Source organism: Indicator indicator, chromosome 7, assembly GCF_027791375.1.
Source record: "Indicator indicator isolate 239-I01 chromosome 7, UM_Iind_1.1, whole genome shotgun sequence".
Classification (NCBI taxonomy): domain Eukaryota; kingdom Metazoa; phylum Chordata; class Aves; order Piciformes; family Indicatoridae; genus Indicator; species Indicator indicator.
The window spans coordinates 6,788,087-6,799,692 of NC_072016.1; positions in this window are offsets into that span (position 1 = coordinate 6,788,087).

Genomic DNA, 11,606 nt, shown 5'->3' on the forward strand with positions numbered 1-11,606 from the left:
ATTCTCAGGCATTAAAAAGTTCACATAGAAATTTGCATACTAAAGGGAAAGATGCAGACAAAATAGAAATAAAAAAAAAATCACGGCAACTTACAACTTTAATATTAATCAGTAAAGCAGAAGTAGAGTGAAAGGAAGCATGAAAAGAAGTAAAACAAATGTGTACATTTAATCAGACAGGATTGCATAGGACACAAAGAACAGGGCTAATTAGTCTCAGCAGGTAGGGACTAACCTTCAGACTTCATAAATAAATAAGTCTGTGAACAATGTCTAAGTGGGAATATGGAGACAGAAAAGGGATTATTTCAAGACACCAAGTAAAAACATGAAGAATGAAATACTTCACTGTTAACTCAATGGGCAAATGCATTGAACAGTTTCTTTTTCCACTGGTCTTTTAACTAACTTGCTTTTTACTTTCAGAGATTTTACTAAATAACTGTCTGTGGGCATGCACACTCACCATTTCCCCCTGATTATGTACTTACTGTCTTTGCTAACTAGTGCCTTGCAGAGAGACACCTTAACAAATATTCTCCTTTTTTGTTTGCCTTTTGATTTTTTAAAATGTCTTTATATCCCAAACATTAGATATTAGGAACACAAACGTGACAGACTCCTCTTTACTTTGCAGGGCCATGTGTTCTGATTTGATCCAAATGAACAAAAACAGTTGTATAGTTTTGTTTTTCAAAGATCTTTTTACAATCTGCTGCGAGGTTTGTTTTTTTTTTGTTAAACAAGTAGCACATTTTTACTTCAGTCTCAGTGTAATTGCTAACTACTTATTAAGCATTGAGACTGGCCCAGTCCTTGCCCAAAGCTGTTGGCAGAAGGGCCTGATTCTGTAGAGCCCCACACATGCCAGTAACATGACTGACAGACTATTCATAAGGGTGATGACACACCTGGACAACTCATACATACTGTTACCCACATGAGTAAAAATCAATACAAGGATGCTCAGCATTGTACCCCCTAATGCCACATGGTGGTCCTAGGTACAGAAGTTGGCTCTTGTGGCTTCAGGCTGGAAGGCTGAGGGGCTGTGCCCCAGCTTTGGAAGGCATTGCTCATATGCATATGCACAGCTGGAATTTTGCTGCTATGATGGACTCAGAGGACCCCCATGAAGGGCTAGGAAAATGGTTTCTAGCATTCATGGCAACGTCAAGTTCTTCCTCTTGCAAACTTCCAGGGTTTTGTTTTCAAATTGCAGCTTATAACTAGCTCAGTTTCAAAGTCCAAGTGTTGTGGGTGATTCATAAATCAACATGGTTTAATTAGGACAGTACAAGTCACTTAGAATAGCTTATGCATCTTATTTATATCATTTTCCTTCATGTAACCATTATTGTTTCACACCCAGGGAAGGGAGAGCTCTCCAGGGGTCAACAGAACCTGTTGAATTGTAGGTTCTTGGGTAGCACCTTAGATTTTAAAAAAGTATGGTGTTTAACAGTGGAAGAAACACAATATTCAGAAATAAATAAATAAGTCAAGCTAATCCACTGCATGAAACATGATTTATTGTTTAGATACCCAATTTTAAGTAACAGTTGGTCAGAGAAAGCCAGGTGCTCCAAATTTACTCTTCAAGGGATGTTAGCTTTCTAGTCAAAGCTGACCTCTAGCACAGATAGAGTGCTTCTCCCCAAGCTTTTGCAGCTCTTGCAATGTGGTACAACATACCAAACGCTGAGCAATCAGCTTTGGTTACGAGCAGTGGCATCAACATTTTACACTTTGGCACAACGTTTGGGTCCAGAGAATCCTGCAGAATCTCATGAATAGGAATGGCAAACAAGCATGTGAGATTCACCTGCCAATTCACATTGCAACAAACTGGAGTGGGAAGAGGTTGTCCAAGGGCAGCCAAGGAAATTTATTGTTTTATGAAAAATACTTTGGAATCTTTAATGTCTCACCAGAGGCCCAAGTCTATATTGGAAAAATATGGTCTGCTAACTGCCAGCTGCATCTCCTGGCTAATGTTTACATATCTGGGGTGAGTCATCAGTTTTCACAGTCTTCTCCAAAAGGTCCTAATGTAGGTTGCAATGTGTAAAATTCAAGTTATTTATTTTGGAAAGATAAAAGGACTTTGGTTGACCAGGCTGGGATTTGAGTCTACAGCTCAAAGGAGTCCGTATGTTTACAAATAATCTTGGATCATTAAATCTGCTCTGAATGTCAGAAAAGATTTCAATATTGAAAAGGTTCCAATAACATGAAGCAAACACATCTGCCTAGTGCCTTACCAGTACTGGCTCTTCCAGAGTTAGCAAAGAGAGAATTTTTTTTCTGGGGCAGACAAGATGATAGCATGAAAACAGAAACCATGGCTTCTTTCTGCAGTCATTTACTTGACCAAAACAAGCACACCTGAAATTTCAAGAAAGTTGTCAAATAGGATAACATCCACAAACAACCAGATCATGGTGCTACTGCTAGGTTTCTTTGTGGCTTTAGATTTTGCACATACCAACCAAGGCATGGTGTGTTGTTTCAGCAATAAGTGTGGGCTTTCTAGCTGCACTTGATAAAGAAACTTTAGAAAATTAGATACCAAAAACATTTCACTGGTTGTTTAATTTCAACATTATAACACAGGCTAACGTCCCTCAATCTATGCTTTGCTTCCTAAGTCATGGCTGTGGCTCAGGAGGAACATGCCTCCCTTTTAGTGCCTAAATCACAGCTGTACCTTTTGCTTTTGTTAGAGATAATTCTGTCTAATAATAAAATGGTTAATGGGGAGAAATACGCATTCATGCAGGGATTATTCACACTTTATCATGAGGTGATATCAGGCACTATAGGAGCGAATGACAAGAAATAGGCTTCTGAAATACAGAGCCCTCCATAAATATACCATTTTTATTGACAACATGTCTTTTAACCCTAATAGTAATGGGAGAAATCCAATAAATGAAACATTTACTGCATAGCTTGCCTTATTTTCAGGTGGTGTCTGATTCCTTTCTAGCTGTCTCTAGAAGATGTTTTTAGCCTAATTTGCTCCCTAGAAATTTCACTCACTAGAGTTATACATCTATGACGTTTTATTGCCTGAAGCCAAGTCTGAATAAGAACTTTCTTAAGATACACTTATTCTAATGCCAGTCTACAGGAACTGGGCTGCTTTATTTTGATTTATTTGTGCAAGAGAGATATATGTGCACCTATAGAGATAGCTCTTGCCTCAGACTCGATCTAATACCCCAAAGAAACAAATAAATAAACCCAGCAAGTTTAACCATGTTTAGTTATAAATAAACACTCATAAACTAAGCATGCTTAGATTGGTATTTATATGCCTCTGTTTTCTGAGCTAACCAAAACAGTAGGCCATTACATTTATAAAATACTCTCATTTCACAGGAGAGGACTTGAGTGTGGGTGCCTATACGCATATGCTCACAGGCAAGTATCAAACACTAGCCAGACGTACTATGCTTCTACTCTCTACAAGATGGAATTTAAAGAGCTGGAGCACAGAGGTCACTGGCTGAGACTGCAGATCACTGCATGGTCAATTCCCTGTCATCTTCTGCCTGTTGCCTTTGGTACCTACCTGGAAAAGCAGTGCTCTGGAGCAAGGGGACTCTTTTTGATGGATGGTTGTGCTGGGACACTAGTCCTTAAACCATGTTTGTGGATGGTATGATGTTACAGCCAATAAAATGATAATCATTTGGCTTGCATCAGTGAGGGTGATCTTGTAGGTGAGCTGTGGCTGAGAGCAGATGGTGGTAAGCAATGAACCTAGGAAGCTTTAAGCCACAAGCATGCCCTCAGCCAGAAGTGAGTGCCCTTTCAACTGACACACAGTAATTAGCTGTGTATGCATTTGTAGTCTGTTGCAATATGAGGTAAAAGGGATTCATTTTGCAATGGTCTAGGAACATGAACATGTGCCAGCTGCATTCCAGCTGTAGGGCTTCTGGCTGATGGATGACAATAGTCAGCACAGGGGTAGTAACTTCATAAAACAATCAAGTTTAACAACACAGGATTATCTGATCATACCATACAACGACAGAAACACTCATGTTGGAAGGGACATGAAGACATCTCTAGTTCAGCCTCTTGCTCAGAGGAGGTTTAGCTCTGAATTTAGCCCTGTTTGTTTAGGATATTGTCCAGTCAGGTTTCAAAAAAACCCCCGAAAACCAAAACAAGACAAGTAGGAGTTAGAACATTTTGCATTTGTTCTTGCTGAATTTCATAATGTTCACACTGACCCATTCTTCCAGCTGCTCTAGGTCCCTCTGGATGGCAGCCCTGTCCTTGACTGTTCCAGTTGCTCTTTCCAATTTGGTGTCATTTGCAAGTGTGATGAAACCTCCTCTAGGTCATTGATGCAGCTATAAAAGAGAACAGGTCCCAGGACAGCCCCCTTTGGAGTACTCCACTCATGCTTCAGTTTTTCTCTAGATCAATCCAGTTAGGTTTCATGCTCTTCAGTTTTTCTTTCCCAAATACCTGTCTACATTTAGCTCAAACATTAGTTGTTCTGTCACTCAGTTTTATGCCCTTGCCTCCTCCCCCTGCCAGCAGAGAAGGGGAGTCAGGAAAAGGATAGAAGACCCATAGATTAAAATGAAAATGCATTTCATGAAACAGCAAAACTAACACCAACACCAATATGAAGTTATACTTAGCCCAGCAAAGGTCACAATAAACAGGAAGGCATTCCACAGGAGAAGACAAGCAATATCAGAAGGAGCCTAAGCAAGAGGCCAACCACAAAAGCTCCCAGTTCTCAGCAAACTTCCCCCCTTTATACTGAGCTTGACATTTCTGATATGGGATACACTTGTGACCAACTCAGGTCAGCTGCACCGACTACCTTGAAACTGCTAACAGCCTGCATCTGGTCTAGGATTCTGTTGTAGCAAAACCAGGACAATACACAGACCTTCAGAGCAGCCTGTGGTCACCATCATAATGCAGTCGATGGTGAAGACAATGGAAGCTTACCCAGAGAACAAAATTTTGGGCAAAGACAGGAAGTTTTAATTTAGGCTAGGAAGTGAATGAGCACTGTGTTTCCTGCAAGGCCAGAGTTAAATACCCAGTTCAGACCCCAAGCAGGGCACTCCTTCTGGGAGCCACCAAAGGCCGCAACACAGATTTTCATCTTACAGAAAAGTATGGTTTCTGTTCTCCATGGAAGCAGTTGTTACCAATATTTCCATGGAAGCAGTTGTTACCAATATTTTGCACAGGGCTACCACTATGCCACTGCATGCTCATGACACTGAAAATTTACAGTCAGATTAATTAAGACTTGATCTATTAAAGCCAAATAAAATGAAAGGGTTCTCAAGAAAAAACTTCTTAATTTCTTGAAAATATTTTGACACTTGACCAGGTCATTTATTCTGGAAATATTTATTGTATTTTACTATTTCCTAGCAAATAATTTTCTGATTAGTAATTCTGCTTTAAAGGTACTTTTGGTCTTTCCTCTTTTTTGTCCAGTTACTGAAGCATGTGTCTTCTTTTTTTTCCTTCTCATTTGGCAAAAGCCTCCCAACTACTTCAAGCAGTTTCAAGACAGCCAAGGAGATAGACAGAATCCTGCTGAAGGAGCAGAGCAGTCTCTCTCTCTCTTTGTGAAATATGCTGCCATTTATCAACAGACAGAGGCTTTTCTTGCAACAAGGAATTTCAGCTAGTGCATACCAAAAGAGTGGCACTGGAGACTTTGTGGTTGGCTGTTGTTTCAGGCACATGCAGTCTTTACATAGCCTGAGGGCACAAATAAGCAGACAGGAGGGAATGGACAGACCTTCCTACAGTACAATTAGGTGACAATGAGCTATCCAAAACAATCAGGATAAGAGCAACATCAAGTGCTTTCCCTACGTCTCAGGAGTGCTCCCAGGATTTATTGCATCAGAGGCTCGGTCTGCTGCTGGTACCTCCAAATAATGTCGCTGGAGGGGCACAGTTGGCAAGCCAGGGGAGCAGAGGTCTTTCTGGGAAACTTACTGCTGCCCAAAGTATTGCAATTAGCTCCAGCAGAGCTAATGTCTGAGCTCCCTGTCCTTACTTAATTCAGGATCCCTTGAAACATTGGACGGAAGAGATGGACCTGCAAGCGCTATGGGTAGGTGTGTGTAAGGGGGGTAATTTACAGGAGTGATTCCAAGCAACCTTCATCTGCTAGACTGGGAAAAGAAAAGGCAATAGTTCTCAGGACATTTCTGCTCTTGTTCTTCAAGCCAGTATTTCTTGACTTAACTGTGTCCTTCAGAAAGCATGCCTCTGCCAAAGGCAAGCCAAAGAGCTGCTCTCCTCCTCTTCCACCTCAGCCCTCTGGATCTATTACCTCCTTTCAATGATCCTAATCCTACAGGTGAGAGCTTCCTGGCCCTGACCAGAAAGGAGATTGCCATTTCAAACCAAAAGGCAAATGATTGCGATCAGCACCTGTCTCATAGAAAATGCACCGTGTTTGGATTTCAGTGCAGTTGGCAGATATAAAACACCACTGGAGACTTTTCTTGCTAATTAGGGAGGCACAAAGGGCAAGGGTGGGTCCTGCAGAGTGTATTTTGTCTGCTGTTTCACCTGAGGCACAGGTCTATCATACACACCTGCTCCATTCAGCCTTTCTACAGCAACTCATGGTTGTACAAGAACCACTGTAACTCTTCAGGCAACAGCACCCTCAGGACATCTCCTGCATCTGCGGGAAGACATAATCTGGCATTCAAGGCATTGTGGTAGAATTGGCATCTCCACTGCTTGCCTGAGGCACTGTCTTCTCCCTCTGCCTTGCCAGGCTTCTTAGCTTAGTTTCCTTCTCAAAGGAAGGGAGCTGAGGCAGTAATTTCACTAGAGGGCTGTGGAAGAAAGTGGAGATCACAAAAGTCATAATAACGCTGGTCTCTAGGTTCCTTTGGTGGCCTAGACTGAAGAAGTCTGTGTACAGAGGACCTCCCTACATCCTCTGACAGGTCCCTACATCCTCTGACAGCAATCTTACACTCCTCCCAAGTGGTCCGGTGATAGGACAAGGGGCAATGGGTGCAAGCTGGAGCACAGCAGGTTCCACCTAAATGTAAGGAAAATCTTTTTCACTGTGAAGGTGGCAGAACACTGGAATGGGCTGTCCAGAGAAGTTGCGGAGTCTGTAGAGACTATAGAGACAATCAAACCCCATCTGGATGTGTTCCTGTGTGATCTACTCTAGGTGATCCTGCTCTGGCAGAGAGGTTGGACTGGATGATCTTTGAGGTCACTTCCAACCCCTAATGTTCTGTGGTTGTGTGATTCAGTGATACATGTGTGCTCTGGCTCATTGTCATTGTCCCTCTGACCCAGAACAATCTATGTCCAAGGAGGAGTGGAGAACATAGCTAAAATATTACATGCAGCCCATTTTGCATACTTTCCTGTGGCACTAGAGTTACATGATTTATGACTGGAACATTGACTGTTGCAGTACAGGACAATTACAGGAAAGTTAGCAAGGCAGCAGCATAGCATGTCTTGCAGGAATATGAAATTCCTTCCTTCCTCCTGAGTTCAAACCTGAAAAGTGGTGAACTCCCACCTCTCCCTTTCAGAGGATGACCAAAACCTTGTAAAATCAGATCTTGAGATGCTCCTGTCTGGACAAAGAAGTGCTGTCATCAATGACCATCTATAGCCACCTCAGGACATGCAGAGAGCTTCTACAATGCCTCAGGTACTTGTCATGATCAGAAATCTTGCTGCAACGATTAGGTCTGTGTTACCAAAATCTGTGAGGTTCTTTCTGCACACAGAGCTAGGTGGTTATATTTGTACACTCATATAATGCCCTGTTTGGGCAAGGACTATTTGTTTTCACTAAGCATATGTACAATGTTTAGCAAAAAATTTGCAATATTAGTTTTGATTTAACAAAAACATTTTCTACAAGTGTGGGAGTTTTTTTTTTTTATTTGTTTAGTTCTTGTTGGTTTTGTTTGTTTGCCTTTTTTTTTTTATCAAAGCACTACTTTAAACAAAAGTAGGATTTTTAGGAAGCTATTAGGATCTTCTGTTCTGAAGTCCTGTATTACAGAGGTCATTGAATTTCAACAAGTGATTCCTGCCTCAAGTCTGTCAGTTCTAGCAGACCTAACGATATTTCATTTAGAAAGACATCTGGCCTGGTTTTGACAATTTCAAGTCAGAAAATCCCACTGTAGGCAAATGTTGTTCCACAGGCTGTTCATTACCTTCTCTAGGAAAAAAAAAAAAAAAAAAGAAAGAAAGAAAAGAAGGAGAAAAGAAGAAAAGAAACCCCACCACATTTCAATCTCAAACTAATCTTTCTCTAGTTTCAACCAAATAATGTTATAAAATAATATCATCTCCTATTGCCCCTTCCTCCTCAGCAGTTTTTGCTCTTTTTCCTCTAGTTCTGCTGTCCATGACTGAACAGGTCCTCATGTCCTCAGGTTTACCTCCCTGGCATCAGTGGGACACAACTGGCAGAGGACTCTGCTGGTATTTTGCCCCTTGCAGGATAAAGCACTGCAAACATTTGAAGATTGTCTGCAACAGTAACTAGTCAGGGAATATTTTGTCTCTCAGGGCTTTAAGCTGGCCATCTGAGTCTCCTGTACATTTAATAAAGAGGCCCAAACAGTGACTCAGCCAAACTAGCTCAAACATCTCCCCTGAGCAATGACTCACCTCATGACAGTACCTGTCTTGCTCCATTGACTGCAGCCACTGCCCAAAGGGCTGGCATAGATTATAAACCAAAGGTTTACATCCCTAGGAGCTGAACTCTGCTTTCAATGAAGATACTCTCTAGAAGGAAAAAAACTACCAACTGACAACAAAAAGTGTCTTTGTATGCCCAAAATTTATTGTCTGGAGTAAAAGCCAGTTTATAGTACAGTCCTGTTTGCATTCCCAAGTTGAAATCTTGACTCTAAAGACCATAAAGGATAGACATTTCTATTTTTTTTTAATAAAGAAAGCACAGAGACTCTGAGAAACAGACATCCAGGAACTGTGGTTTTAAGGGGAATGCCAAGATTGTGACATTGGGGATAGAGTCTCTGGAACTGGCACCAACCAACATTAATTCAGGAGAATATGTGGTATTTTAGTATGATTTTGACCATAACTCTTAAATGTTTCTGTAAAATCCTTCTGGATTTCTTTGTCTTAACAACACAGAGTGCCCTTGTTTTGTTTTACTTCCTAAAAGATTTATTATGCTTGTTTTTCATCAGAGAGATATGTGAAGTTTAACTTTCCCTAGTTTTGTTGGCTGACAATCTCACCTCTTTTATCTTGGCTTCTTGGAGAAAAGTGGTTCACCTCATCATGCTGTAACATTTGTAACCATAGATCAACTTCAGCTGAATACGACAGGAGACTGAGAGATCAACAATATTTACATCCTTCAATTTAATGACTATAAGAGAGGCCCAAATAAGCACCCAGTGGAGGAAAGGTCCACAGGGAGAGGGCAGTGCAGAAGGGTCAGAAAGCAGAGAGCCTGTTCAGGGAAGGTGCATGGAGGGCAGACTGCTCCAGTCCCACTGCTCACCATGATGCTTGTTCAGTGTTATTAATGCCATTGTTTCACAGAGATTATTACTCTGTGAAACTCTTCTCCCACTCACAAATATAAACTCCTTTTTCTTTTCCAGTCATGATCACATCATATCTCTTGCAGTTAGAGCCACTGGAAGAATCATGTTAGCAAAAAAAAAAAAGACGAAGAGGGCACATATTGTTGAATGGCTTTAGGTTTTTCTTTTATTCTCATTAGCTGCATTCCTCAAAAAATGGAAATATACACCATCAGCCCCACCATCCTCCCATAGACTACTAGTAGTGTACTACACAGAGGTTGGGAATTTCTGTGGTGCAGGTCATCTTGGAGTCTGTAGCAGTTTGCCCCAAAGATGATAAAGATTTGTTTCCACAAAAGCTTTGCTACAATGTCCCTATTTGCTCCAAATTTCCAGGGTAGACCAGGAAGTGATACTTAACACACACTTCAGCAAGACCAGCTAGTACATCCTAAAGCACCACTTGCCTTATCTGCCCTGGAACAAGTCGCTCTGAATACACTAACTATTCTAACAAAAATAGTTCAGACTTATCTCAGAATGTGCAGGGGCAACTCTCACACACTGGAATGGAAGGACACAGGGGCTGAAACTTTGACAGTGATTTAATCCCAAACACATATTTCACAAGGTTGTAGTTTAAGAGCGAATAAGCAAAACCAGATGATTTTTAACAGTTCCTTGAAAAGTAGCTTCCCAATTTGTTCAACTTCTGATCTTCATTTAATAGGCTGTCCTGCCTTTTTTTCTTTTTTTTTTTTTTAGCACTCTAGTGGCAATGTAGTCTGCTGTGAAAGATAAGACCTATGCTAGCAATGCAAACAAGCAGCAAAGAAATAGCTTTGACTACAATTTGTAAGTTGTCTTCTTCATATATCACAAACAAGCACCACAAGAAAAAAACAACAAAAAAAAAAAAAAAGAAAAGAAGAAACCCACAACATCTTGAGTACAGTGATTCTTATATCATCCAATGCACAGGGGAAAAGTCTGATTATGGTTTAAAAGTTCTCAGTGCTATTGAAAGTACAGCAAAAGGTTCCTCATGAAGCCACACTGCAAGCAGAGGCTCAGTGGCCTCACTTGCAAAAAGTCTTCAAATCTCTATAGATCTCTGTGCCCACTATTCACACTGACAGATCTAAGAGTGAAGGTTAACAGAGCCTCTGGAAATACAGTGTCCCAGGCAAACTTTCTGTCTATGTGGCTGTCCTTGGGAGGGCAATGATCCTCCCTGTCTCTTCAGTAGCACCTCTGTACAGTGGAGGTAATGCTGGTCTGATGGGTGAGGGGTTTGCAGTTTAATTAACTTGTAAGGTCTTAGAAAATGTTTTCAGTCTATGTCCCACATACTCCTGCTACCTTTACCAACAAAAGGTTCAGGAAAACCAGTTTGCAGATGCTACGTAGCAGTCTCTGCATATGGATATTCTAAAGAGGGCAATACTTTCCATAGGAAATTTGTAGGGGTCCACAAATCAGAAAAGACTGGGAAAAGTGGCTTAGATCTCATCTGTTCAGATGAAAGGAACTGCTGAAGACTGAAGTGTAGGTGAGTATTAATATATCATGATATTGCAACTAAAGAGCATTATACAGCAGCACAACGTTATAAAATAGTTCTATCCATTTAGTCTCATAGGGGCATAGCAATAAAAATGGAAGAAAACCAAGCCAGACCAGGCTGCTTGTTTTAGATTACTCAAAAATTCTTTATCTGCAATAGGTGGTTGTTAATAATTGTTTTAACAATTACACCCTCAGAATTTTAAAGCAGAGTTGGAAAACAACTCCACACACAGACTTGACGAGTAATAGCTGCATATGAGGGAGGAATCACTCAAGTCAGGCAGAGCATCTTAATATGAATGCATGTATTAGAAAATATTGCATAGATGTAATGTAGCCCCCAAGTGTAAAACTCACACACACATAGTCTCTCCTCCTCCCTCCTTTTCTCTTTCTCATTCTCTCTCTCTCTCTTTCACTCACAGTCTTTCCCCACATTTGCTAAAACTA